This window comes from Macrosteles quadrilineatus, unplaced genomic scaffold (genome assembly GCF_028750875.1).
Source record: "Macrosteles quadrilineatus isolate MER2022 unplaced genomic scaffold, UCM_ALF_1.0 Scaffold_2__2_contigs__length_208266976, whole genome shotgun sequence".
Taxonomy (NCBI): Eukaryota; Metazoa; Arthropoda; class Insecta; order Hemiptera; family Cicadellidae; genus Macrosteles; species Macrosteles quadrilineatus.
Window position 1 is genome coordinate 9,037,093 of NW_026542595.1, and position 23,563 is coordinate 9,060,655.

Consider the following 23,563-nt stretch of genomic DNA (forward strand, 5'->3'; position numbering starts at 1 on the left):
AAAATTTTAAAATTGGCTCATAAATTTGCGATATATTCCCCCCCCTCCCCAGAACTTATTATTTTTTTTTAATAGCAAGGTACCCCTTGTGACATATAAAATGAAAGAGCATGAAAAAAGAAAATGTTTTTGGTGAAAATAAAATTGAAAATCGGCTCATGAATTTGTGAGATAATCCCCCCCCCTTTCCCCCTACCGATAACTTTTTTTTTAAATAGCAAGGTACCCCTTGTGACATATCAAATGAAAAATGAATTTCACCAAACATTTTCTTTGTTCATGCTCTTTCATTTGATATGTCATAAGGGGTACCTTGCTATTTAAAAAAATTAATTTGGTGGCAGGGGGGTTAGGGGGGGAATGTGAATGTAACGTTGAATTCAAACAATTGGGCCCCCTACGTCAATAGATGTTCCTGCAAACTGCATATTTCTATCTATTGCGGTTTTTACATAAATAAAGATGCAAGTTAAAAAAACACCCTGTATATTAATTAATTAATTATTATTATAATTATAATAAATAATTAATTAATATAATAATTAGTTAAATTAAATATAATGCTTTAGTTATTATAAAATCTTTAAGTTTCCTTTTTAATATTCTTGTACTCGGCTCTTGTCTTAAGGTTAATGGTAATTTGGAAAAAAATAATGCGCCAGCATAAGTAGGTTCTTTTGAAATAGTTCCAAATTATGTATGGGTATTGCAATATTGTTCTTATTTCTAGTATTATACTCATGAGTACTTCCTAATGGTTTTAGAGTAGCCTATGTTCCCTTTCCTTGAAGTGGATGATATTTTGATATATATATACATACATCCCATAAACTGTCATTATTTTGGGACCGCGTCTCGTTGTCCCTCCGTCTCGTTGTCCCTCCGTCTCGTTGTCCCTCCGTCTACTTGTACCTCGAGGCCTAGGGACAACTAGTCGTAGGTACAACTAGACGTAGGTACAAGTAGACGGTGGCTCACCCGACTAGTTGTACCTGCAGATTTTTAGGAGGTACAACTAGACGTAGGTACAAGTAGACGTAGGTACAACTAGACGTGTATCCCACCGACAAGTAGTATCACCTAGCTTTTACAGATGCGACCAGTTGTCCCTACGACTAGTAGTCTCTACGACTAGTAGTCTCTACGACTAGTGGTCCCTCCGTCTAGTAGTCCCTACGTCTAGTTGTACCTACGCGTATTTTGCGTCCTTATAGTCTAGTTGTATCCATCCTTCAATTCGTTACCCTGTTTAATTGATTACTGCACGAGTACTTTTTAATAATACCCTTAATTAAATCAGGAACTGCAGATTGAGTATGATTGGCAAACATTTTTCACCGCAATACGATGTTTTAGTAGTTTTACAGACGTTAATTGGAGGCTGAAAGCTACGCATTGCTGTCCAGGGTCGAAATGGCAGCTATAGTTGTGATTAAAATTTTCCAGCCCTAGTACCGAAAATCGCTTATTTAATTAAAACATTTATATATATATCATTAAATATACATTGATAACCTTAAAGTATTTGCATTGTTTAGTGTGCATATCTTATAGTTTACAATGGATTTCCCAGTGATCAATGAACAATGAAGTGTACAATGAAGTTGAGGTCCAGCGGTTGAAAACTCGACAAAAACTATGCAATGTACTACACATACTTCTCCTTTTAGCGAATTTCCCTATAGGGAAGTAGCTATTACCGTAGGTCTCATGGTAAGACCTAAGCCCGGGACCGATTTACTTTTTCATTTTGATGTCCCCAGAGGCCAAAAACACCATTCGTTCAAATTTTTATATATCTATATATATATATATTTTGTTATTGTATACATCAATGAGGGCTACTTTAAATGTTACTAAGCAAATCAAAATACCACAGTACCCTAAAAACATTTTATTTTATATTACTTACATGTTTCGGACATTAATGCCATGATCACAGTATAGTATATAACCTATTAGTTTCTTTTATTTACAAACATTATTAGATATTTCTTATTAAAGAACAGGTGATAACTTTTATATTAAGGGAAGGAGGTGTTTTCTTTAAGATGTATAATTTCATTGAATATTACGTTTTGATCAAAATCAAAACAAATGGAACATATTCCAATCACATTTATTATTTACAGTGTATGTTAATACCCCCGCCGCAGCAAACCTGCAGACTTAGCGAATTTCCATTTGCCTGATTTGATTTAAACTAAAATGTCTCCTTAAAAATATCACATTTATTCCCTATTTAAACAGAATTAGTTTAATGAGTACTTAGGTTTGCTGCAACAGGGAGGGTAAACAAGTTTTTTTATGTAAAATGTTAAAAGGTACTGTGGTTTAGTAAGAAGTTAATGTATTTTCCAAATTTGATTAAAATATTTTCATAAACAAGCAAACTACAACAGTTGACTTCTGCTCCATAAGAATAACATGGGAATTTTAAAATTACAATTTTTTTGAATTTTCTCCGTAACAATTAGGCGCATAATAACGCTTCAATATACTAAATTATTTGTTTTTTTAAGCTCTACAAAATGGTTTGAAAAGAAATTTAGAAATTTGGTGTTTTTAGAGTCAAAAATGGGAAAAACCTATTTTTACCCCATAAAACCCCCCATAAACCCCCGTTCCCATAGTCCGATCATGCTGGTTCGCGAACTCATTCAAGTTTATCCCGCCTTACACCTTCAAACCAAATTTCATCAAAATCGGACAAAAATTACTCAAGTTATCGTGCGGATGGACACATATATATATATATATATATATTACTAAGCAAATCAAAATACCACAGTACCCTAAAAACATTTTATTTTATATTACTTACATGTTTCGGACATTAATGCCATGATCACAGTATAGTATATAACCTATTAGTTTCTTTTATTTACAAACATTATTAGATATTTCTTATTAAAGAACAGGTGATAACTTTTATATTAAGGGAAGGAGGTGTTTTCTTTAAGATGTATAATTTCATTGAATATTACGTTTTGATTTTGAATTTGTGTCAAGTTTAGTAAATTGTCTTTGTCATTAATATGGTGAGTATAAATATAAAAGTCTTCCTTTGTATTCATTTTTTCACCTTTATTTTCAATATCCAGAATGTGCATATTTTTATTCATTTCTGAGTATGTATGGTCGGTCTGAAGTATATGTTCGGCGTATGAGGATTTTTGTGTTGTCATATTGTTTGATCTGATTGCCTGTATATGCTCTTTGTATCTGACTTCAAATGTTCGACCTGTTTGACCAATATAGTATTTTTCACAGTTGTTACATGATAATTTGTAAATTCCTGATTTCTTATATACATTTGGTGGGTTGGGTATCGTATTTGTTCTTTTTTGTATTATGTTGAAAGCGTTATTCCTTGTTTTATAACTTAGTTTAAATTTTGAGTTCGGTAATGTCTTTCTTAAGGTTTTGTTTAAGGATGAGCTGAATGGAATACATATAAATTCTTTCTTTACGTTTTCTTGTTCTTCTACTTTCATTCTTTTTGTTTTTTCATTTTTTATTAATTTTTCAATCATTTTTTCTTTGTATCCATTTGTTCCTGCAATTCTTTTTATAGTTTTCTTTTCTATTTCAAAGTTGTCTTTAGACATTGGTATGTTAAGTAATCTAAATACCATTGATTTGAATGTAGAAATTTTGTGTTGCCAAGGATGGTTTGACTCAAATGGAATGATTAGGTCAGTTTGGGTAGGTTTCCTATATATATTGAAATTATGTCGATCGTTTTCTTTAGTAATTAATGAGTAACTAATATGTATTCAAATATTCCTACAAAAGATACCCTTCAAATCCTTCAAGAAACTTTAAACAAAAATAAACAGGTTTCAAAAAATGAGTTAAATGATCTTATGAAACTATCTAGAGTAGCAATCAATCAAAGCTATTTTGAATTCAATGGCAAAAATTTTCAAACAATTAGAAGGATTGGCTATGGGTTCTCCACTTTCTGGTATTCTAGCAAACATATATATGCAGCATCTAGAATCATCAAAAATCATAAACGACGAAAATCCATTTAAAAAAGATATAATCTATTGGTATAGATATGTCGATGATATATTATGCTTATACAACGGCAATAAAGACTCATATCAAGATTTTTTGAAATACTTAAATTCTATCTCCCCAACAATTAAATTTACGATGGAGACACAAGAAAAGAAGATAAATTTCTTAGACATAACAATTACTAAAGAAAACGATCGACATAATTTCAATATATATAGGAAACCTACCCAAACTGACCTAATCATTCCATTTGAGTCAAACCATCCTTGGCAACACAAAATTTCTACATTCAAATCAATGGTATTTAGATTACTTAACATACCAATGTCTAAAGACAACTTTGAAATAGAAAAGAAAACTATAAAAAGAATTGCAGGAACAAATGGATACAAAGAAAAAATGATTGAAAAATTAATAAAAAATGAAAAAACAAAAAGAATGAAAGTAGAAGAACAAGAAAACGTAAAGAAAGAATTTATATGTATTCCATTCAGCTCATCCTTAAACAAAACCTTAAGAAAGACATTACCGAACTCAAAATTTAAACTAAGTTATAAAACAAGGAATAACGCTTTCAACATAATACAAAAAAGAACAAATACGATACCCAACCCACCAAATGTATATAAGAAATCAGGAATTTACAAATTATCATGTAACAACTGTGAAAAATACTATATTGGTCAAACAGGTCGAACATTTGAAGTCAGATACAAAGAGCATATACAGGCAATCAGATCAAACAATATGACAACACAAAAATCCTCATACGCCGAACATATACTTCAGACCGACCATACATACTCAGAAATGAATAAAAATATGCACATTCTGGATATTGAAAATAAAGGTGAAAAAATGAATACAAAGGAAGACTTTTATATTTATTTATACTCACCATATTAATGACAAAGACAATTTACTAAACTTGACACAAATTCAAAATCAAAACGTAATATTCAATGAAATTATACATCTTAAAGAAAACACCTCCTTCCCTTAATATAAAAGTTATCACCTGTTCTTTAATAAGAAATATCTAATAATGTTTGTAAATAAAAGAAACTAATAGGTTATATACTATACTGTGATCATGGCATTAATGTCCGAAACATGTAAGTAATATAAAATAAAATGTTTTTAGGGTACTGTGGTATTTTGATTTGCTTAGTAATATATATATATATATATATAAATGTGTCCATCCGCACGATAACTTGAGTAATTTTTGTCCGATTTTGATGAAATTTGGTTTGAAGGTGTAAGGCGGGATAAACTTGAATGAGTTCGCGAACCAGCATGATCGGACTATGGGAACGGGGGTTTATGGGGGGTTTTATGGGGTAAAAATAGGTTTTTCCCATTTTTGACTCTAAAAACACCAAATTTCTAAATTTCTTTTCAAACCATTTTGTAGAGCTTAAAAAAACAAATAATTTAGTATATTGAAGCGTTATTATGCGCCTAATTGTTACGGAGAAAATTAAAAAAAATTGTAATTTTAAAATTCCCATGTTATTCTTATGGAGCAGAAGTCAACTGTTGTAGTTTGCTTGTTTATGAAAATATTTTAATCAAATTTGGAAAATACATTAACTTCTTACTAAACCACAGTACCTTTTAACATTTTACATAAAAAAACTTGTTTACCCTCCCTGTTGCAGCAAACCTAAGTACTCATTAAACTAATTCTGTTTAAATAGGGAATAAATGTGATATTTTTAAGGAGACATTTTAGTTTAAATCAAATCAGGCAAATGGAAATTCGCTAAGTCTGCAGGTTTGCTGCGGCGGGGGTATTAACATACACTGTAAATAATAAATGTGATTGGAATATGTTCCATTTGTTTTGATTTTATTTTCATAATTAGTTGTTATTTCGTCACCAGCATAGCAACCCGTTAAACCCATGTTAGTTTTAAACATTTGTAATTCTTTTTTTTATGTCTTTTTAGCCTATTTTAATTTATAAAGGCATTCTGTAGATCGACAGGAAAATACATTTCCACCGATATGCGGATATTTTCTCTGTGATGTTCACGAGCTGATAAAAAGGTTGTAAAGAAACATGCTTGCCTACATTATTGATATATTTTCTCAGTTTTGTATAGTTTGGTGAAAAACAGCAATCGTACCACGGACCGATTTCATCTTCGTCTCGAACTTAAAAATGATCCCGAGCTGAAAAAAAGTCATTTTCGGCCCTAGGTACGAAATATACTCTTAAACTATCGTAGGATCGGTGAATACTAAACTCTATCTTGGAATTGCATACACTCGCTCCTATCTTTAAGTTTACGTTGTTGCCATACAATAAATGTATAAATAAACACAAAAATTCACAAGTTTTGTTGTAAGTACCTATATCATGTATAAATAAAAACATACAATAGCATCATGTGTAAGTGTATTCTGTAAAACTTTAAACAAATATTAGTAAAATAGTTTTCAGGTAAACTATTGTTGAATGAATTAGTTTTAAGTTGTTAAATTAACCTCGACCCGTGCTATATGTTTAGTGGAGTTTGTCCGGAAAAATACCATAGTAAAATTAAATCAAATAAATAAAATCAAAAGCAATTCATAACAAAAGAATAATAGATACAGAATGAACGTAATTTCTGAAAATCGACAGGGCCCACATATGCGAAGCCTGTGCGTGGGGACCAAGTTGACTCAATAATTGGCAATTTGTCATAGTCTTGTAACATAACTAACTACCACTACTATAATTATCAATACATTTTCAAAGGAGAAACAAACGTCCGATTATTTCTAGGCAGCCACAACAGATAACTTTAGAAAACTACGTTATAAGAATTAGAACAACTCAAAAATTAAATTGTTAACATGATTTGTTTAGCCTAACGAAGAAAAATCATGAAAACCAAATTTAACTCCAATAAGAAAAACATGGGGAGCAATTTCGTTTAGGTATAAGCCGAGTGAGATAATAGAAAAATATACGCCGATGCTTGATGGCAAATCTGTGCGTGCATACCTTTAATTTGAGACCTCAATAATAAAAATGGTCGGGTAGCAGAGCCAAACGAATAACCCATTTTCTTAAATTTATAAGATTATTTAATTATTTATTTATTTTAATTATTTATTTATTTTACTTGACTGTTAATACCAAAGCAAAAGCTTCAACTTCGTATGCGTCCGGATTACGAATAAACCTAAAACAATCTTACACCAATTTACCAATAAGTTTAATAAACCAAAATTGCACATACTCCGGACAGATTTCTTATAAAGAGATGCTATGACAATATGATCAAATCTCTATTTAATATCGTTTAGGTTGTGTATTGATTAGTCAGGACATTGATTGAATAAATAAATATTTAAACAGTATATATACTAAAACATAAATACAGTACAAAACAAACATAAATGTAAAACATAAAACATAAATGTACAGTACATAAATATCCTAAGTGTTGCAATAAATTAACAATGATCATTTGTTAAATTAATCAGTTCAATGTTATTTATATAATACGACCATAAAGATAGGCGAATGTCTCTCGTGTTTATTAGGACAATAACACAATATACCTTATTGTTGATTCAGGAACACGCCATGAACAGCTATTTCTGAGAAAGGTGAACGAAATACCTGTTGTAAAATGCAGCCAAAGACATCTGCTACAACGTATTTGACTTATTGTTTAATATAAGCAAAACCATATAGATTCAGTACTTGGAAAGGCAAAGGAAATATTTTGTAAACAGCGTACAGAATGTCCCGTTAATCCCCACACGTTACTCAGAATGGACTTCATTTGCAAATTCTTAGAGTTTCCTTTCACAACAATCCATTCCAGTTATTGGGGTGTTGGGTCAGCCCTCTATCGCGTAGTTGCGAGAAAGTGATTGACCTCCAATCAACCTAAATATTGTTTTGATTTTACGTAGTACTGTGGTAGTTGCTAAAAAAAAACTCTTTCACTCACAGTATTAAACATTTTCAAAAAAATGTTGATTATATCAAACTGTTATGAACAGTGTGATTTTTTTATTAATAACATAAGCTTTTAGTTGAGTATTTTAAACTCCTTGAATGACAAAAGTTTTAATGTAAAACAGATCTATAATCTGATGTACGCTGCCCAACAAAGACGTTATTTATTTATTAGTTTTGAAATAATTCCTGGTAATACACATAGCTTAAAAATTAGTCGATTTCGAGAAACAGGTACACTACATTATAGTGCAAACAAAACGTAAATAACACTTAGATTTTCAATCCATTACTGATTTTATACTGATTTTAAGTCTAAATCTACACAGGCAACGTAACTTATGAAATACTCTTAGTTTATGAAGGCTTGGTATAAAAAGTCTTGTAAAGTGCCATTCTTGTGTGTTCTCTGGTTAGGAAACTAGCCTTAATATTTAGTTGTTTATGATATAAGCGGTCTGATTCATACCTACAGTGTATTCAGGTTTTGGACTGGCTAGGCCTATCACACAACCCGCCACTCCTCTCCGCTCAACCTATCACTTGATTTTTGAGAAGCACTTAGTTTCAGTGAAATGTCGTTGTCCAGTTCCAAGCAAGACAACATTTATTTTCAGACGTGATAACAATCACAAAAAAAAAATTCCCATTCACTAAACAAATTACCCGCAACTCATGTCTACGCACAGGCCCTGCCTATGTAGACACATTTCCATTTAAGTTGATAAGGTATTTTTTTTTTATCTCTTTGTGCCATTAGTTATAATATTATTTTGTAAGTATTTTTAAGACAAGGATTAGGCTAAGTAATTTATTCTGTAAAATACCATGAATTGTACTTTTTTAGTTGGGAAATAAACATCATTTCATTTCATTTCATTTCATTTCTATATACAAATATGCATGAGTGTTCGATGTCATCATGAGCGTTGGAATGTTTACCTAAAAAAAATGTCGTAGTAGAGGGTGATAGTGTAAATCATAGCTGTTCCCTGGTCCATCGGCCGGTGCCTCGAGGGGTAATGACCGACGGACTAGGGATAGAGCTGATGACACATCCGGTCATGTGAACATCGATATATTAACTAACTAGCTGTGTGCCCGTTCTACGCACGGGGATCTTATAGTAGTCAGTTGAAACCTTCTTATATTAAGATTAAGAACAGCAATTAGTTTGTATATTTGCAGATATGCTGGCAAAACTATTATATATAAACCTTCGCAAATACAGTATCTGACAGTTCAAGCCAAAATAAATGCTTCGCAATTAAATGTCACCCGGATCGTGTTGGTCCATATGTCCAATGATTAAACTAAAAAATGTTTAATAGATCCATGAAGCGTAGCCCTAAAGTAGGCCTATAATTGAAAGTTACTTTCCACATCGGTTAACTTAAACGTATTTAAAGTACTACCTCAACCTCACCATTTAACACTTTATTCCGGTTGACATTTTCAGTATCAAAGGTGCTCTTGTCCATTCCGTGAAACACTGAGAAATAAGGACATTAATGCGTTACCAACATACAACAAAACAACACAATACAACAATCCAACAAAGGCCACGAACTATTGATACATAAACAATTTAAAGGCGTAAACAATTCATGATGGTTTGCCCAACAAATGTTTTACTCAAATAGGTTATCATTTTCTTAGCATACCGGGTAAGCTAAGATTTGGAATCCAGACAGAAAAAGCAAAACTTATACAGAGTTAAGAATACGGACGGCTCTAATAAATAAGGTGCAACACCAACCGGTGTCAGTTTGAAAAAAAAACAACCTTACCCAAACAACTTTTTGTTATTTAATAGATTACGCATTCTCTAAACAATGATTAGTATATCTATTAACATTAGAAGGAAATGTGACGAAAATCACACAATGTTGGGGTTTTGGTCATTTGTAATTTTATTTTTTAAGTAGGTATAGGCCATGTATTCTATGGAAAAGTACCGGTATCAAGGATCGTCATCAAAAAGGTTGTTATGAATAAATATGTAGGCTTACGTACCCAAGATATGAGCTATGGGCCTATTGGCTGTATGGTCCAGCGATTGCATCACACGGTGAGTAGAAACAGAAAGTGACACATTGGAAAAGCGAGTTTAGCACTTCCTCTGTTAAACCTCTGTTACAATCACCCACTGCAGTTGTGATTTTTTACTTTACACTTTACACAACCGCCATTGAAGCGCCGTCAATGAGTGGAAACCTTTTTTGTAAGCTATTGGCGACGATCATTTCAGTGTCACAGCCCTATACAACACTGATTCAAGGTCTTCTTCTTTCTGGTTGTCAAAACTCAAGAAACATTTTATACTCAAAGAATTTCTGGTTCCGATTTGGACGATGTCTAGTTATTTAATTTCATTTACGGTTACACTATTAAACTATATTATTGCACTTGCGATTAATTAAATCCGTTATTATGTAAGAAAAACGTTTTTAATCTCACTTGGTTGGGATTTGCTTTCAAAACGTGATTCGAAATAGTTGCGGTATTTGTAAACAACATTTGTAAACATGACAGCTAGAAAAAATAATCTTGATAACAGCTGTTCGTTATTTCATAGACGATTATGTGATAAAAATTGAACGAAAACTTGACAAAAATCGCACAAAACTGCATTTTTGAACGTCCGTAATTTTATTTACAAAGTAGTGAGGCTATATTTAAATCACTAAAAACACTCTCGCCAATCCAGTGAATACATTAAAATGACTTGGATCTTGATATGTACTCTGGTTTTCACGGAGAAGATTGCGTAAAATGCCATCTTGAGTGTTACAGACAAAGGGACAGACAGACAGACAGACAGACAGACAGACAGACATAAATTGAGATAAGACTCGTTTCTGCTTCTTTAATGTATAAAACGTAAAAATAACCTAAAAGTATATAATTCTGAGCAATGTACAGACAAAACTCTAATTTTATTTATATAGATACTATTTAATAGTAACTAGGTGAAACCCGTCGAAATCGACGGTTACTTTCAAGGATTACGTTAATTCACCTAACTGCGATAAATTGGATGAAATATAGGCTACATATTTTGAGCATTTAGCATTGTTTAAAGAATAATAAGTGTAAAACAATATTGATATTAATTGCGTTAGTCGCCAAATTCGGTTGATCATTCAATGAATAAAATATTCCCCTTACCATACGTCATCGGAGTTATTATTAGTATGTTATCTGGTATCTCTTCCTTTGGAAGAACCTTTAAATAGTATTAAAATCGTATTGGTGGATCTTTTGTAGTTAAACACTTCCGTGATTTCATCAGTGTAATATGATTTTATTTGAAAAGAAAACTTTTTTGGGAAGACATATTCAAAGGGAGGTATATCCGTTACAGTGTAAGTTTGATTTTTCCTTCGTCACGTCGCGTCAGTTCATATCTTACTTCTGTGCCAACGAATGCACCCTCTAGCTTACTTTTGAGAAATTTATTTTGAGGTTACTGTTGAAGCTGGAATTTCTTGACATGGGGGATGTCAGTTTCTTAAATAGGTGACATACGTAATTTTGATCACCACAGTCCATATTACAATAATCAGCAATAACATTGCGTACTCCTTTATGCATGCTCAAGCCCCCTCAGCTCCTGGACTACAAGGCCTGGCCTTTGTGTCAGTGGAATTTGACAAGCGAAGTTTGCGTACACCACCAAGAACCACGGCTAGGTGTTGACTATTTGACTAAAGCAACCAATCAGTTCTCACTGATCAAATAAAACTTACTAACTATATTAAGTAGTAATAAAAATATACCGCTTTTAAATTACTATCTAGATAAATAAATGTATATGTAACTTGGTCTTATGTGATTGTTGGATGTAACAGCCGCTCATACACTAGACAGAATTGTCACGTATGGAAATGTATAAGCGGTCTTTCGGCCTTGACGGTTTTATTCATATTTACAGTTCTGATTATGTAAATACTTAGCGGCTACTATTACAATTAACGTTATTAGTAATCTACAATAGTACAGTTTCTAAATTAAAACTATTTACATTAGTCAGTTCTTTTGGTCTTAACAAACTTATATATAGTTAAATATAGTTACTACCCAAGTTTAAAGTGTCTCCTAAAACTAATAATGTTTAATGGTAGCTCAACGTTATTATCTGAAGCAACATTGATTGAAACCCAGATTTGTGTATGTTAAAAATAGTATTTATATGTTACTATAACTTTTACAGTTAAAGATATTTAACAAGGGATTGCGACGTTGTATTCCGCGTTGGATGGTTACTACATTTAGCCATGTAAAACAGGTTAGTTAAACCTTCAACCCTAACAGAACTGAGCGATAAATAATTAATTGTAATTAAGAAACTGTAAATATTGTACATTACTAATAACGTTGATGTAAATAGTGGCCGCTAAGAATGTACATGGTAAGAACAGCATATAGGAATACAACTGAAAAGACCAAAAGGCTGCTTCATACATTTCCAGACTTGAATTTGGCTTAAGTAAAATTTGTCTAGTAATGTATGAGCGACTGTTACATCTAAACTCTATCTATTCTATCTATATATTAATTACGTAAGCCGATTCTTTGCGTCAAAATTGTGGTGAGAGACTGGGAAATCGTAGAACGATTGTGGCATCTGTTGTGGCTGCCTAGAAATAATCGGACGTTTGTTTCTCCTTTGAAAATGTATTGATAATTATAATTAAAAAATAAATGATTCAGGATTTAATGGAAAACTTTTGCTTTGTTTTAATTTCAAAACATATGTTCAAGATTTATTCAATTTTTTTATATTTTATTTTACCAATTTTAATTTTAGATTAATTTATTGTGGTGTTTAATCAATTATTGTATAAAGGGATAAACCTCAACGGCCACTCTTGGAAATCAACCTGGGAATAAAGATGAAATAGGTTCGTTCAGGACAGGCAATATATTTGTTCATTAATCATCAAGTAAGTACTATGACAAGTTCCAATGGGCGGAAACACATAATTTTTTAGAGGAGATTTTAACCAGGTACTCCAAAAAAGGTTCAAATAATATAGCCCAGCATGTACGGTTTTAAAGGAAGCATCCATATATAACAGTAAAACCTAGAGGTAGTTTCCGTTTCTTAAAACCAACCAAAAATATGCATGTCGAAGATTCTGATGAAAAGTAATTAATTGTTTTTTAACTGGGTAATGGAAACCTAACCAGTCGCAAAATAGTTAGGAATCAGCCGTTGAATAGACCCCTTTTTGATAGAATATTTAAAATCAATCGCACCTTTAGGAGGAATACCACCACATAATCTTACACTAGGCTAATAGTAGTTTTTATGTTGATCAGAAACAAATCTAGCGATACGTTTGGTCAATGGGATGCTTTTACTTTACACTAATTTTGTTAAACCTTTCCAAAAGGAGCATAAACGTAGAAATAATAACTTCGTAGGGATGCTAATTTAGCGGTTTTGACCAAGAACTAAGCTTATCTCAACACACCTTTATTTGCCTTTTCATTTTTGACGAAGACGATTTCCAATCTTTCAATCAGGGAAGCCTTTTTATTATCATTATCATCAAACACAAGACCAAAGCTACCTTAGTAAACCAATATTTATTCACAAACATGTTTGCTGCCTTTAGTAGTAGAGTTAAACCTCTGGAGTGATATAAATTATTTATTAAAAATAACGTCAACAAAAGCAAAGAAAGACTAATAACAAACTGTTTCTCAATGAGCTGCAGACAAGCCAAATTTTCCTGGCTTTTGTAGCAAGTTGTTTATAATAAATTGATGTAAGATTGTATGATTTTTAAAGAAATAAAATAAATCTCTTAAACCGGTGACAAGTTGAAGGGGAGATACAACTAGCCGCAGGTACAACTAGACGTAGGTACAAGTGGGCGTAGGTACAACTAGTCGTAGGTACAAGTAGTCGTAGGTACAAGTAGTCGTAGGTACAAGTAGTCGTAGGTACAAGTAGTCGTAGGTACAAGTAGACGCAGACGTATGAGGTACAAGTAGACGGTGACGTTCCCGACTAGTTGTACCTGTAGATTTTTAAGAGGTACAACTAGACGTAGAGACAACTAGACGTAGAGACAACTAGACGTCCGCACCATCGTCAAGTTGTCTCTACAGCTTTGGACGGGGTACAACTAGACGCCTGTCACCAAAATGCAGCAGGTACAACTAGACACCGGTACAAGTAGACATCGCCCCATTATTTTAAGTGAAATTAAATATTCTTTTACATGTGTTTTTCACTGAAATTTTAATATACGCCTCACCGCTTTTTTTATATTTATGAATTGTATATATATTATTTAAGCTTGTACAACCATATAAGGAGATGCCATAAGATATTATTGAATGTATTGGGCGAGTACTCGACTGTCGAGTAATTACTCGAGTAGTTGGCAATACTCGACAGTCGAGTCGAGTAGTTAAAGATACTCGTGACTCGAGTCGAGTAGTAGACGTTAAGCCAATTTCGTTATTTTCATTGATATTTGACAAATAAATAGTAAGAAAGGAAAATGTTTGAGTTTTATTTAATCCCTTAACCCCTTTAAATATTAACATACTAGGCCTACTGATAATCGGCAACCTAGACATCGCTTGCGTCATCCATTTCACTGACAGCGACAGCGCCGACAGCTGACACTGGGTGATAGGCAGTGGTGTAGGTGTGCGAGTGCGATGCATCGAATCCCGATTCGAACCAGCATGCATCAAAATACCGATGCATCGATTACGTCACGATACAGCTCTACTAGTAAATACCCCCGCCGCAGCAAACCTGCAGACTAAGCGAATTTCCATTTGACTGATTGGATTTACACTGAAATGTCTACTTAAAAATATAACATTTATTCCGTATTTAAATAGAATTAGTTTAATAAGTACTTAGGTTTGCTGCATCAGGGAGGGTAAAACTGTTCTTTTTTTGTAAAATGTTAATAGTTAGTAAGAAATAAAAATATTTTTCAAATTTGATCAAAATATGTTCATAAACAAGCAAACTACAACAGTTTACTTATTCTCCATAAGAATAACATTGGAATTTTAAATTTACAATTTTTTGGAATTTTCTCCGTAACCATTAGGCGCATAATAACGCTTCAATATACTAAATTATTTGTTTTTTTAAGCTCTACAAAATGGTTTGAAAAGAAATTGCTAAATTTTATGTTTTTTGGGTAAAAAATAGGAAAAACCTATTTTTACCCCATAAAACCCCCCGTAAACCCCCGTTCCCATGGTCCGATCATGCTGGATTGCAAACTTGTTCGAATAAACGTAGGTTTACACGTTTGTACCAAATTTCATCAAAATCGGATAATTTTTGCTCGAGTTATCGTGCTAACGGACACATATATATATATCTAAATATATAAATATATATGAATTTGAACGGATGGTGTTTTTGGCCTCTAGGGACCTCAAAACGAAAAAAAAAATCTGTCCCGCGTCCAGGTCTTACCATGAGTACTACGGTAATAGCTTATTCCCTATATGGGAAATTCGCTAAAAGGGATGAGTCGATTATCGTCATCGATACCAGCGATACTTGGACATTGGTATCGGTACCAAGACTCGATTGTCAAAAGTTGATTCCGATGATACCGACATCCGACAGGGATAAATATTTTATTTTAACATTTATTTACTGTATAGCTACAGTATTAGTTTTGACCGCCTAGAAGAGAGCGTGCGCAATACCACAGGACACGTCGTCGTGGGTGGGGATTTTAATGCTAGGGCTGTCGAGTGGGGAATGACCCTCACAAATTCCCGGGGCAAGTACATTCTGGACTTTGCTGCCAGAGCCGGACTCGTCGTCAACGAGGGCAACACGCCAACTTTCCGGCGCCCTGGGATGCGGGGAACGATCCCAGACATTACCCTTGCATCTGAGTCTCTTTTGCCAAGGATCAGAGCCTGGAGAGTCCTGGAGGATTACACGGCCAGTGACCACCAGTACATAATTTTTGACGTCCTGGATGGTCATCAGAGACAAGTGGCAGCGTTTCGTCAAGTGCCCGTTCGATGGAACATTAAAAAACTGGACGTGGCAAAATTCAACGGAGCCATCCTACGAAGAACGCCGGTGGTTCATCCTGCAACTGGCGTGCCTCACGCAGAGGCGTTAGTTGCATCCACGATGAAACTGATTGTCTCGGCCTGCGATGAGTCTATGCCTCGCAGGAGATACCGGTGCAATAAGCGTCCTGTGTACTGGTGGACTGCCGAGATTGCGGAATTGCGTCGAGCGGCATTGAGGGCCAGAAGACTTGCTACCAGGGCTAGAGAACTCCTAGACAGACGGCGTAAGTCGGATGCTTATTGGGTGGCTAGGAGGTATCTTCGTCGAGCCATCAATCGGAGTAAACGCAGTTGCTGGGATAAATTAAGGGACGATGTTGATTCCAACCCGTGGGGCCTGGGTTACAAACTTGTAACCAAGAAACTTGGAACGCGCTCTCCACCTTCCGTCATGGACAGGGTCACTATGGAGAGGATAGTCGAGTCCCTTTTCCCGGCTCACGCGTTGCGCCCACTGCGGGATTATGGAAGGGTGGACGACGTCCCACTTTTCAGCCCTGAAGAGCTGGTGGCGGCCGTCACATCCATGAAGAACAACAAGGCTCCTGGTCCCGATGGGGTGCCCGGTGAAGTCCTCAAGAAGGTTTTGACTACCAACCCCTTGATCCTTTTGAGCATGTATAACGCCTGCCTGGTTGAAGGGGTTTTCCCCTTGTGCTGAAAGACAGCTAGGCTTGTGCTTGTTGGGAAGGGCAAGGGAGACCCAGATCTGCCATCCTCTTACAGACCTCTGTGTATGTTGGATACGGCTGGCAAAGTCCTCGAGAAATTGATCCGTTCCCGGCTAAATTCAGCCGTTGTCACTGCGGGGGACCTCTCCCCTCGTCAGTATGGATTCAGGATGGGGCGGTCAACGATTGATGCGATTGAGGAGGTGAAGCAAGCCGTGATGAGAGCTGAGGATTTTACCCACTACTCTCGCAGGGTTTTGCTGCTCGTAACGCTCGATGTGCGAAATGCATTTAATTCGGCGAGGTGGTGCGATATGCTGGATGCTCTGGAGAACACCTTCCACGTGCCGGCATACCTCATGCGCATCATAGAGGATTATCTTCGGTTTCGCCTCCTAACGTATGACACTGCGGAGGGCCCGCAGACGATGAGTGTCACTTCTGGTGCTGCCCAAGGTTCCATACTCGGCCCAGACCTCTGGAACGTCGCTTATGACAGCCTTCTGAGGTCTGAAATGCCTGAGGAAACGGCCTTGGTTGGGTACGCAGACGACGTTGCAGCTTTGATAGCTGCACGTAGCGTTGAGCTGGCTCAGCTAAAGCTAAACCGAGTTATGCGTACCATAAACGCATGGATGGCAGACCACGGTCTCTCGCTTGCTCTGAGCAAAACCGAGATCGTGATTTTGACAAAAAAACGGATTGACACCATCGTGCCGTTGAGGGTGGGAGCCGTCGAGGTTCAAACTGTTCGTTCTGCCAAGTATCTTGGGGTCATGGTAGACAGCAAGCTTAGCTGGCGGGATCAGATCTTCCGTACAGCGGACAAGGCCGCTAGGGTGGTTTCTTCTCTTAGCCGGTTGATGGCCAATGTCGGAGGGCCTCGGTCCAGTCGTAGAAGGCTGTTAATGTCTTCGGTCCAGTCCGTACTCTTGTACGGTGCTGAGGTGTGGGCAGACGCACTAAATAAGGAGGCATACAGGATGCGGCTCGCCCAAGTGCAGCGTCAGGCAGCACTGAGGGTAGCATCTGCCTACCGAACAGTGTCCGAGCCCGCCGTCCTGGTGATTGCTGGAGTCATCCCTGTCAAACTTTTGGCGGCGGAGAGAAAGGCAATTTACCGGCGCCGTGGGGAGGACGAGGCACGAACAGAGGAACGCACCCGCACCTACCAGCTGTGGCAGGAGGGCTGGGAACAGGAGACACGGGGACTCTGGACCAGGCGACTGATACAGCAAGTCCAACCTTGGGTTGATCGGCGGTACGGAGAGGTGGACTTCTACCTCACCCAATTTCTGACGGGACACGGCTTTTTCCGGTCGTACCTGTTCAGGATGGGCAAAGCCGTGTCACCCGACTGCATATACTGCCCAGGCATTCTCGATGACGTGGAACATACATTTTTCCACTGCCAGCGCTGGGAAAGGCCCCGCCTGGAGGCTCAACAATTAATAGGACTGCTGTCGGTGAACACGGTCATACCGATTATGACGGAGGGTGAGGACAACTGGACCTGTGTGTCACATTATATCCAGGGTATTCTCCGCGCCAAGAAGATCGACCTTGACCGGGATGCGGTGTAGGTCATTAAGAATCTAAATGCCAGAAACGATGCGAGCCCTGAGGGCTTAGGTCACATGTTGGCCAGACTTGAAGTAATGTGACAAACAATTCCAGGTCTGTGTCCAACAGAGTAGAGGGGGTTTTTTAGTGAGTAGTCTGATAATTTACAGGAGTCTCACACTACAGGCTGGCTACCTGTGTGCGTAAAAGCATTTTCCCTCCTCTCCCTAAAAAAAAAAAAAAGGTATTAGTTTTGTAATCACGGTTAACAATTTTCATAGCCAACTTAGAAACTATCTAGTTCAAAACAGCGACGGTGCCGGTGACATTTTTTAGCTTCAGCCAATAAGGGTTCACAACACAATCTACGAATCTACATTTCAAGATGTCAGACTCAACTCAAGAGACAACCGGTGCGCGAATGTCCTGCCAACACGAAATTAATTATACTAAACAATGTCTGTATCAATAAGTCAGACATTTTGATGTATTATTTTTATTTTTAGTACAAAATAAATAACCTAAACACATCAAAATTTTCAGTTTAATAATCCCTGCACTATACGCATCATTAGAAAGATTATATTCAACCATTAAACTTTAACATCGTCGTATAGTTAGGCTTGCTTTATATTGCTTTATAAATAATGAGTATTAAAGAATAAAAAAACTAGGTTACAGACAGGTTCAAAACTTCGATTGTTCCGATCCATTGTTGACACCCCTACACGGAGGTTATAGTGACGTCGTGCATAAGGGCCAGACAGGCCGGTTCACAGTGAATCCACTCTGCCGAACCTTGTTCTTGGTATAATCGGGAACATAGTCAAACACTTTTGTTACTAAATAAAACCATGAAATGTTTGTTAAAAGCACTCTTTTGGTCTTTTGGAGATTTTAGTCCCAAAACATAATCTTTATTGTAGGCTAAAAGTAAAACCTATCTATTGCCATACTTTTCATCCACAGACATCGACTTAGGCTATTATGCAATGTCTTTAAAAAATACCAGGGTTTCAGGTTTCAGTCAAAATACTTTTGTAAACATTGACAATGTGCTGTTTTAGCACAGTTCATTCCTTGACCACGATCGTTTTTACTCACTAGAGAAAAGACTCTCCTTACAAAATGTATTTGTAGGCCAAGATGTTTGTAATTTTTTTAATGTATAACTGCAATTTCTTTTAAAAAGAAATACAAAAACTGACAAATGACTTAGATTAATACTTAAAAAGTTAAGCCTATTTATAAATTAGAGGAAACTTTATTAGATCTCATCATAGTCAAATTCAAACATTTACAGTATTTCAAAATAATTAACATTCTTGTGTAATGAAAATCTGCAAGCGACTGAGGCCGAGGGCGAGGGAGGGCATGTGAACCAGGCTTTAGAACAAGGGCAAATTCTGCCAAACTTTCTCTTTTCCTCCCCCATGTCCCGTTAGACGGTGGGCGGGGCTTCACACAATAAACAGTTCATTCATTCACAGTAGAGAAGAGTTTTTGTGGCAGTGACGTATGTCTCTTGTCTGCTCTTCAAGTTCACACATCTGGACTCCTTTAAAACAATTATAAGTGATAATCTTTATTAAAAATAAGTGAAAAACTGTTAACATTTTCAAGGAAAAAAAGTTAAGAAGTAAAAGTGTTAAAAATTTTGTCTGATTAGTTATTCTGTATTTCAAAAATATCCTCATTTATGAATATGTTTTCAGCTAGACTTGGTGACTTTTTCATAGTTAAACAGTAGGCTACGTAATTAAAAAAAAAAATGATAAACTAATGAGTTAACTAAGACAATTTCATGGAATTTCAAATAAATACAAAAACTGAGAAATGACTTAGATAAACTCTTATAAGCCTATTTATAAATTAGAGGAAACTTTCTTAGATCTCATGCTTTAGTCAAACATTTACAGTAGGCCTATTTTAAAATAAACACTTAGTTCCATATTTTTGCAATTGTTTTTTTGCAATTAATAATAAACCTTTAACACCAAAATATAAGTTTGATACACATACATATTTATATGGTTTAAAAGTTTTTAACCAGGTCTATTTTTGGTGAATTGAGAAATGCTTTGTTCGTAAAAATGAAGATGGAATATATGTAAAATAAAATTGTAGATTTTCTCGTGAACTACTCGACTCGACTCGACTCGATACTCGAGTATTAGGGCTAATTACTCGACTCGACTTGACTCGACTCAAAAAAACACTACTCGCCCATCCCTAAGTATATATGAAAAATAAACTAGTTTTAAGGTTTCAGTTTCACAGAAATACTGCAATCTGCCAAGGGTAAAAACACCTGAAGATATTTTAGCAATTAATTCTTGGACATTGGAGTTCCAGTTTAGATTTTGATCTATTGTTAGACCTAAAAATTTAGTTTTGTTTGTTTTACTAATTAATTGATTTGTTCCAATATTTAGACTATCAGATTGATATTTTGCAGACTGTGGGGTTTTAAAGTTAATGAAAATTGTTTTTTTATTTTATTGCTAAATTATTCTGAGTGAAGTAACTAGTCAAAGTGGCCATATTATTCTTAACTGATAGTTCTGTCTCACTAAAAAGTTTTATCTGATATTGTTTAAGTGGCATCATCAGCATATAGAACTAATTTACTTGTGCCAGTCGGTGTTGGTATGTCTACCAAGTAACAGTTGGACAATAAAGTTGAGAGTATTGATCCCTGTGGTATGCAATTTTTAATTTCTAAAAGTTGAGAGTTGTAATAATGTTTGAAGTTGTTAGAAAGGTTTACGATTTGGACAAACTGTTTCCTATTGGTGAAATATGATTTTATCCTAATCAAAAGCTCTATCTTTAATACCAATTCTATGTAGCTTGTCTAATAAAATTGGGTGGGAAACAGAGTCAAACGCTTTACTCAAATCTATAAAAATTCCAATCGCTTTTTCATGATTATTGACTGAATTAATAACTGACTCAATCAAATCAGTTGCTGCTTTAAAATATTGTTTGTTTCTAGAAATGACTCTCTCTTTATATGCTACTTTTACGAATATTTTTTATATTGATGGAAGAATCGCTACCGGCCGGTAATTAAGAGGATTTGCTTTATTTCCTTTCTTGTAAATAGGCTTTAATTTTGAGAATTTCAGCTTCTCAGAATAACTTCCACGAGAAAAGAGGCATTAATGGCATGTGCAATTGGTTTGATCAGTTGTTGTTTAGCTCTTTTAATAAGTATTGGAGGTATTTCGTCATACCCACTACTGTATTTATTCTTTAGGCTGTCAATTATTTTTTCTAGATCTTTTCACGGATTGGTTTAAATTTAGAGAATGTTGGATTGTTGCTTTTTTAAAAATATTTACAATCTATTGTGTGCAGACCACACACACTCTGCTGTGGAACAATGTAATTTGACACTGATAGGCTATTGAAGAATATATTCAAGGATTCTGCTATATGTCCAGGGTCTGTAATAGTTTTCCTATTGCTTTCCAGTTTAGGGATTTCAGTTTTAGAGTTTTTGTTACCGACCTCAGAGTTAATAATTTCCTAAGTTGTTTTACTTATATTAGAATATTTATGTATTTTCCCCTTTAAAAAACGTTTTTCCGTTCTAGAACAGCATTTTTTTAAATTTGATTCTTTTGCTTTAGGCAAGTCCCACACTAGTCCGCTCAGTTCAGTCCGCTCAGCTCAGCTCAGTTCCGGCAGTTTTCCCACATACTGCGTCAGTTCGGTCCGCTCAGTTCAGTCGTTTTTGAGAGCCAAACGCCAGTGGACAATATACACTGACATTGTTCACAAGTATATTTTTTGTGTCGAGATTTCCTAGTTGTTATGAGAGTTCCACCAGTAGTGACGAAGAAATTGCTAAGAAATTAAAGTTGCAAGGAAAATGAGACGATTATGGGTTCACAGCATCAATGTATTTTCAATGTATCAATGAAATTTCCTCCCACAAGCCTCCTTCATGGTAAAGTTGTAATAATCCTTGTGTGACAGGTCGTACAACAATGGATACTACTGAAATCAGTAGTTCATCAAAACTCATATTTAATAAATATCATACAGTAGGCCTACTACGACTCTGCACTGAACTGCACATGCGCGGCACCTCTGTTCCTTCCGTCGCTTACGTACAAATCGCTCGCTAACTGAAAACTGGCTGAGACGGACGGAGCGGACTGAACTGAGCGGACCCAGTGTGCGGCTCTACATTTGAATACATGGTTTTTGAAATTTGCGGAATGGACTGAACTGAGCGGACTCAGTGTGCGACATGCCTTACTTTAACAGTTAAATATTTATCTTTTGAATTTCTGGCTATACGACTGAGTTCATTCAAGCCTTTTTTTGTTTCTTTAAGGTCAGCAGAAAGCCAATGTTTTTTGTTATGGTGTACATTGTTACGTACCTCAGTTCTCTGTACAAAACCGGTACCAAACACGGTTACCGGTATCTTTCTAGATCAAAAGCAGAGCCTTGGTTGATACAGCAACATCAACGGTTATAGAATATTTTTTATTTCCATAATCAATGACATTTAAGAATAAATAAATAATCTATGACAAAGTTTTAGAATAAATAAACCTACCACATAGTTGTGTCAAATATTATATTTAATTCATTTGTTTGGATCACATGTCTGAAATTGTGAAATAAGCATTTGGCAGTTCTTATTTTTTACATTGAAATGTCAACGCTAAGGTAAACACTGTGAATTTTCTCATGCTTCCATGAAGACTAATTATTAATATTTACTTTTGAAAACCTCACATCAAAACTTCAGACGTAGGAACTCGGGGAAGTAGGCCTATGACATTTCTAGATATGCGCATCTTTGTGCTAAATTTTGGCTGTATCGGGTTAGTATTTTAGTGGCGACAGCCGTCCAGACAGACAGACAAACACACACCACCTCAATTTTATAATAGTATAGACGATTTAATAAAAGAACAAAATAAATTATCTGAACTAAAACAAAACTGATTTAATTTATAACTAATAAAAAACTTCAGATAAATAAATAACAGTTACATTGTTAAAGACCAAACATATTAAGGACCATTAAAGATGACCTGTTAGTAGCAGTAGTAAATCGTCCACTTGTTCCCCCACCTGCTCCTGGCCAACTTCTGTCCCTCCCACCACCACACCCGACACTGTGCAACACTGTATCATTTCGTGGTTTTACACTCAAAAACAATTTAAAAAAATAAAGCTATAAAGCAAAGCAGAAAATTACTCAACA

The 23,563-nt window shown here is 35.4% G+C and overlaps 1 protein-coding gene across 5 annotated transcripts in view; it reads left to right on the forward strand.

The window, feature by feature from the left end:
* The window catches only part of LOC128988015 (DNA topoisomerase 2-binding protein 1-like), a 172,123-nt gene that overhangs the window by 43,291 nt on the left and 105,269 nt on the right, over positions 1 to 23,563 (forward strand). The window lies entirely within an intron of this gene.